This window comes from Vigna unguiculata, chromosome 4 (assembly GCF_037176805.1).
Source record: "Vigna unguiculata cultivar grain cowpea cultivar isolate G323 ecotype 2 chromosome 4, ASM3717680v1, whole genome shotgun sequence".
Classification (NCBI taxonomy): Eukaryota; Viridiplantae; Streptophyta; class Magnoliopsida; order Fabales; family Fabaceae; genus Vigna; species Vigna unguiculata.
Window position 1 is genome coordinate 35,248,963 of NC_140795.1, and position 7,920 is coordinate 35,256,882.

The 7,920-nt window shown below is 34.8% G+C and overlaps 1 pseudogene; it reads left to right on the top strand.

The window, feature by feature from the left end:
• Nucleotides 1–2,556: 2,556 nt before the first annotated feature.
• LOC146887086 (uncharacterized) lies at nt 2,557–7,039 on the top strand (annotated as a pseudogene).
• The last annotated feature ends 881 nt before the right edge of the window (nt 7,040–7,920 follow it).

Here is a 7,920-nt window from a genome sequence, read left to right on the forward strand (position 1 = left end):
ACAAATAGATATCAACAGTAAAACTATCCTTTGGTAAAAAACTAGTCTAAAGTCAAAAATAAATAAAGGCTTAACTATTCCGATGGTCCCTACTTTGATGGGATGTATCAATTTGGTCATTGTTTTGTAAAAAATTTTAATTGCGTCTTAACTTTTAAAAGTGTACTTTCATCAAAAAAAAATTACTAAAAGTGTGCCATGTGTCAATATGTGGTTTTCTTACTTATTAATTTTTTAATTTTTTTTGAATTTCATTTTTTTTTGCAAAGAATGTTGTTGCCATGTGTCAGGTCCTTAATGTGACACGTAGCACAGACAGTGTCACATGACAAGACAATGTCTGCTATTAGTGTCACAGTCAAGTGTCATTGTTTTGATTTCAATTTAGTCCTTATATACACGTCTCCTTGTTTTAATTTAGTCTCTACTTATGTCTCTTTGATTTAATTTTGTCTTTTTTTTTTCAAAATAGAACAATATTGTTTGTTTTCAATTTGAGACCAAATTTATTATTTGTATAAATGTTATACTAATATTTTTTATTAAAAATGATTTTTTTAAATATTACATTATTGTATATTATTAATTCATGTTTTTTTAATTATCCAATATTTTTTCAAAAATGAGTAATATTGTCTCTCTCTATTTTGAGATCAAATTTATTATTTGTATAAATGTTAATAGTGACATTTTAACATATTACATTATTGTATACTATTAACTCATGTCTTGTTAATCATTATTTTTTTCAAAATAGATCAATATTATCTCCCTCCAATTTGAGACCCAATTTACTATTTGTATGGATGTTATATTAATTTGTTTTATTAAAAATGACTTTTTAATATATTATATTATTGATATTATTAATCCATAGTTTGTTAATATTTTTTACCACCAAATTTTTATATAAATATCGGTATTTAATTTTGTAAAAATATTTATACTTAATTAGTTTTAATCTTATAAAAAATATATTTCAATTACTAAAAAAAATTGAAACAAAAGTGAATCAAAAAGACATAAAAATTAATTGAAATCAGGATACTAATTATGTCACGTGTCACACCAAGGTAGGATGACAACGGGGCGGGTAGGGTACGGGTAGTAACTCCCATGTGCCCTACCTGCTGGATAAATATTTGTCTCGTACCCGTACCCATATACGTGCGAGTATACGTTATGCAGGTACCCGCATATTCTTTTAATATTTAATAACAAATTTTAACCATAAATTCAAATAAAAATACAATACATAAGATTTATAAATTTCAAACAAAGTGAAAATGACCTATTTAAATAGTAAATGATAATTTATAAATAAATGAAGATTTTTTAAAACCAATTGATAAAAAATAACCCATTCAAAATCAATATGTTAATGTTTTTATATATATATATTTTAATTTAAATTAGAGTATAACGGGTACAAGTATCAATGGGTATGGATACTATGATACCCGTACCCAACCTAGGGTATAAAAAATACCCATACCTGTTACCCGTGAGTGTCCATTTTCAATATTCATTTCTTACCCGTTGCGGATTTTATTCACGGATACCCGCAGGTACAGATTTTTTTGACATCTCTACACCAAGGTTTTTTATAATATTCCTTAAAATAAACTCTCGGAAGTGATGGAGTGCTAGAAGAAATGTATCAGGTGCAGGAAGCAATAGAAAAAAACATACTTGAGTGATCCAATGATGTCTTAACACAAATTAAATTTGACATCTCAATCAAGTCTGAGTTCATAATACATCACGTATAGTCAAACTAACAACACTCTTGCCAGTCAAACAAGTATAAAAGTAATAATAGATGTGAAAAATGAAAATACATGACCTTCAGTTTTTCATATTTCAAGTGAAATCTAAAATTATATAATTTTAATAACTAAATTACTCTAATAAAGTTTTTAAATTTTAATTTCATTTAAATAACATATATAATCACAAAGATGTTTAAAATTAACTAAAAAATTAAATTACCATGTAAACATAATATAAACATTTTCGGGAGATCCATAAGAAAGGATTAGAGGATCCAATATAAGGTAAGACCGTAAGAATTGTGCATAGACAACCAAAATGATAAAATCACTTGCAATCTTAAAACACTAACTACCACTACAAAAGTTGATAAAGTTCTGCTTTGTTGCACTCAACGTTGCCTTTTAAGTTTCTTCCCTCTTTAGTTTTAACCATTTTTTTGTTAGTTTCCTCTTTCACTTCTTGTATATAAGGTTCTTATCCTTGCCCTTTTGTAAATCATCAAGGAATATAATTCTATTATGTCTTTCTTCATTACGACTCTCTCTCTATCTCTTTCTCCCTTTGCTTTTGTTTCCAAATTGTTATGCAATTCCATATTGCCTCTGTCACTATGCATTCTCGTTCAATCATTGGTAATGGGGTAGCTTGTGTTATGGTATCAGAGCTTTTAATTTGAAGAGCTTTGTTGCGCCACTCTACCTCCCTTATTCTTGCTTGCTTCTTGCCTGTTTCTTGTGTTTCTTTCTACGCTTTTGTTTTTTTCTCCTGCTTTCTTTAACTATGACAGATATCTCCATCACCAATAACGTGCCCTCTACATCAAACGAAATTCAGCCACCCAGTTTTCTTAATCTACATCCAAGTGAAAACCCAGCTACACCTCTGGTTGCACCTCTGCTTGACAAGACCAATTATCACTCATGGAGCCGATCCATGATCACGGCTTTGAGTGCCAAGAACAAGGTCGAGTTCATTCTTGGCACCACTGATCCATCTGACACTAACAATTCTTTGTTCTCCACTTGGCATTGATGCAACAACATGGTTACTTCTTGGATCATTCATTCAGTTTCTCCCACCATAAGACAAAGCATCATATGGATGGATAGCGCCCTCGACATCTGGACAGATCTCAAGAACAGATTCTCCCATGGTGATCTTGCACGTATATCTGATCTACAATTAGAGGCGGCTACCCTCAGTCAAGGCGATCTCAATGTCTCTGATTTCTTCACAAAATTACGCATCATCTGGGATGAATTAGACAACTTCAGAACAACACCTACATGTTCTTGCCTCGTCAAATGCTCATGTCAGGTTCCTATTGTCCTTGCACAAAGAAGAAGAGAAGATCAGGCTATGCAGTTTTTAAGGGGTCTTAATGACCAATTTAACAATATAAAATATCATGTTCTCCTCATGGATCCAATGCCACCTATCACGAAATTTTTTTCCTTTGTGATGCAACAAGAAAGACAGTTGTCACATGGCACTCCTGTTGTCAACATCCGCAACATCAACAACACCACTCAATAATCCATCGCTTCCAATCACACTCCTAACAACGGGTCTGTCAATGTTGTCTCCACTTATTCTTGCACTCATTGCGACAAAACTGGTCACACCGAAAGTGTCTGCTATCGCAAGCATGGCTTTCCCAACCAAGCCAACAATAAAAGCATCCCTCCTCAACTTTCTTCTTCCAAGAAACTCTATACTCATTGCTGTAGAAATGGCCATACAGTGGATATATGATATAAGATGCATGGTTATCCACCTGGTCATAAACTACACAATAAAACACCACAAGTTCATCAAGTGTCCATACAAGAAGACAAATATGCCAAATCCGAACCTGATGACACCATGGGAGACATTCGTCTAACACCCCAACAGTACCAACTCTTGGCCAATCTGTTCAAGAATCATACATCGACAAATGCCAATCAAATTGGCTCCATTACTTCAAGCACTTCTTCATCAGGTAATATCAATTCAATTATTGCTTCTTCACACCATAAAAGTATTTGGATACTTGACTCTGGTGCCACGTATCACGTTTGTGTTTCCCTACATTTTTTTTTCTCATCACAACATAATCAAGCATATTCAAATTACTCTACTTAATGGTGAAACCGTGACTGCTGAACACCCAGGAACTATCCACTACTCCCCTACCTTTTATTTAACTAATGTTCTTTATGTTCCTAATTTCTCCTTCAATCTCATTTCTGTTTCACAACTAATCAAAACGCTTAATTGCAAACACATTTTCTCTTCTCTTGGCTGTGATATACAGGACTCACAAAGCAACGCCATGATTGGTTTAGCTAATCACGCTGGTGGCTTATATTTCTATAAACCTATCCAAACTCATGACAACAACATTTCTTTGCTTTCTTTAAACAATTGTAATGTCAAGAACATAAATCTATGGCATTCTAAACTAGGTCATCTCTCAAATTATAGACTTTGTCTTATGTCTGCAAAGTATAACTATATCAATTTTGATCATTATTATATTTGTGATGCCTGTCATCTTGCTAAACAACGCAAACTGCCTTTTCCTTCAAGTATATCCAAAACTGTTCAACCCTTTGACTTACTACACATTGATATATGGCCCCCATGTTCTATCACCACGGATCTTCCACCAGGCAAATTTGTCATTGGCTGTCGTTGGATCTACAAAACAAAGTACAAATCTGATGGTTCCATTGAGCATTACAAGGCCCGCTTGGTAGCAAAAGGCTACAACCAAATTCAAGGGTTAGATTTCATTGATGTTTTTACTCTCATTGTTAAACTAACCACTCTTTGCCTCCTTCTTGCCTTAGCTGCCTCCAACAACTAGTTCCTGCGCCAATTAGATGTAAACAACACCTTTTTGCCTCGTGATTTACACGAAGAAGTATACATGAAGCTGCCCCTAGGTCTTTCCAACCCCAAAACCAACAAAGTGTGCAGGTTGCAACGCTCTCTTTATGGCTTAAAGCAACAGGAAGACAGTGGTATGATAAGCTATTTCAGTTTCTCCTATCTCATGACTACACATCTTCTCCTTCTTACCATTCACTTTTTATCAAACATGTTGAATCTCACACCACTACCATTCTTGTCTATGTGGACGACATCATCCTTACTAGAACAAACAATGAGGAAATACAACATATAACTCATCTTCTCCACACCAACTTTTGCATTAAGAACCTTGGCGACCTCACCTATTTTCTTGGTCTGGAAGTAGCTCGAAATCCTTCAAGCATTCACCTATCGCAATGCAAATACACTCTTGATCTTTTGACCGAAACAGGTGTGCTTGATTTTATACCCGTGCCAACTCCTATTTTAGAAAGGGGGAGCTACTTCAACCTATATGAAGATGGTTTTGATGATGCCTACCAGTTTAGAATTAGTCTTATTTTTGTTAGGTTGTGCATTAGGGTGTTAGAGTGAAAATATCATATGTAAAACAAGCTTGCATTAAGTTGTATTAACCATCAAACTCTTGCTTGTGCATTCATAAATCGATTGGCTATTTAACTAATAGATTAATTGAGGGTACTACACTAAGGCAGTTAAAACACACTCACGATAATCTATTAGGTAAATTCCTAATCCATTAATGACAGTAGAGAACTCTATATAAAAGTCGTTTCTAAAATTAGTTTTAAGTGTGGAAAAATTACAAGATCCATGAGAAACATGATGAGAAACTGTCCTCTGAGATTTAAAGAGTTCTTAAGCATTCTTGAGAGATCATTCAAGTGAAGATTCAAGGAGATTGATGGTTGATTCAACCTTGTTGGGTCTAGCTTGAATCTAGGAGCAAATTGACAAATCTGCACAACAATAGGTGTATTCGTTTCTTGATTCTTTTTTATTGTATTTTTGGTTACAGTTGATTCACTGTGTGTAGTGAAGGCCTAAGTGCAATTGTGTGGATGCATTGCTCCTAGGAGGAGTTCTTGATTTGTAGATCAAGTTCCTTAGTCTTTAGGGTCTTGAATTATATAGATGCTCTTGTAATTCTTGGATCTCTATTGAGTTAGTGGAATCCTCCTAAGTGGGTTTACTTAGGAGAAGACTGGACGTAGATTCATCTTAAATCGAACCAGTATAAACTGTTGTGTCTTGGTTTCTCTCTTCTCTTACAATCTTTCTTGATTGCTTTACACAGTCCATTAACACAGAACTGCAAAATTGGTTAATTAGGTTATAAGACTTAAAGATACTTTCAAGATTCAATTTAACTAAGTAAAAGACTCATTAATCAATTCAGATCCCCTTCTAGGTTAAGCTGTTAGACATATATGTTTTAACAATTGGCACTAGAGCTGGTTAATCGCACGATAATCGATTAGAAAGATCGTGATATGTCTAATACATCTCAAACCTTTGCTGAAGGGGCATCCATTAACAGGCCCCCTATGTTTGTTGGTGAAAACTATCCTTTTTGGAAAATTAGAATGAAATTTTTTTCTTGAATCAGTGGACAAAGGGGTATGGAATGTTGTGGTGAATGGACCCTTTAAACCAATTAAAATAGTGGAAGGAGAAACTTTTCCCAAAGAATTCTCACAATGGACCCCTGATGAGAATAAGAGGGCACACTATGATGTTAGAGCCAAAAATATTATATCCTCTGCGTTAACATTGGATGAATTTTACAGGGTATCTGTGTGTGAATCAGCCAAAGAGATGTGGGATATCTTGGAAGTCACCCATGAGGGCACGGATAGGGTTAAAAGAGCAAGGAAGAATACTCTCATTCAGGAGTATGAGATGTTCAGAATGAAGGTTGGGGAAAGCACTGAATATCAAGATCTTGAAGAGCTTAAACAGGACATGGCAGCCCAAAGTCACTGCAATTTCAGAATCCAAAGACCTCACTAGCATGAACATAGCTACACTCTTTGGGAAGCTAAGAGAACACGAATTAGAGCTTGGAAGACTCAAGGCAGAAGATGATGGAGAAAAGAGGCACACAATAGCCTTGAAGAGTGTTGTAAAATCTGCAACAAAACTGAAGAAAGCAGATTCTGCAGATGACTCTAATGATGGAAACTCTAACAGTGAAGCCTTGAGTGTAATGGTGAAAAAGTTCTCTAAATTCTTGAAGTTTAAGAATAAAACTAACAACAGCTATGCAGGAAACAAGAAGCAGTCTAGAAAACAGGAACGCTTTGGCACTCAAACCTGTTATGAGTGTGGCAAGACAGGACACATCAAGGCAGACTGCCCTGTGCTAAAGATGAAGTAGAAACTGGAAGAGAAAAATGAGGTAGAAAAGCACATGAAGAAAAAGAAAGCATACATTGCCTGGGAAGAAAACGATTCTAGCACATCCAGTGAATCTGATGACAACACTGAGGAAGAAAATAATCAGTGTCTGATGGCTAAAACAGGATCATCCAAAAGTAGCGTGAGTAGCTTCAAATCTGAACATGAAGAAAATAATTACTATGAACTGCTTGATGCTTTTAATGAATTGCATAAGGAAGCTACGAAATTGTAAAATTCAAATAGTAAGCGTAGAGGAGAAATTAAATGGCTTGAAGGTAGAGTAAAACAGTTAGAAGAGGAAAATGAGAATTTGATAACTTGCTTGGAGAAACTAGAAAAATCTTAAAAGTATCCTAGGTCCAGATGTGAGCACTGCCTAGGACAGCTAGAAAAGATAGAGTATTTAATGAAAACCCTCTCAAAATTCACCCTAGGAAGATAAAACCTAGATGTTGTACTAGGATCTTAAAGAAGTGTGCTTAATAAAGAGGAAATTGGTTACAATGGCGACTCTAATCGATTAGGCCCCAGAAATTTCCTTAACATCAGTAAACCATCCTTTATTATTTGCACCTACTGTTCTGAACCTGGCCATTTTTCTAATTCCTGCTACTTGAAAAATAATGGGGTTCCTAAAGGGAAATTTAAACGGGTACCCAAAGGCACTGCAAAACAGTCTAACATAAAAGGACCCAAGTTTACCTGGGTACCTATTTCATCAAAATAATCTGTTTTGTAGGAACATGCTAAAGCTAAGCAGTCAATGTGGTATCTGGACATCGGTTGTTCAAGACACATGACAAGTGGTAGCAAAAAATTCAGCAAAATCTCTCACAAGGTAAGTGGACATGTTACATA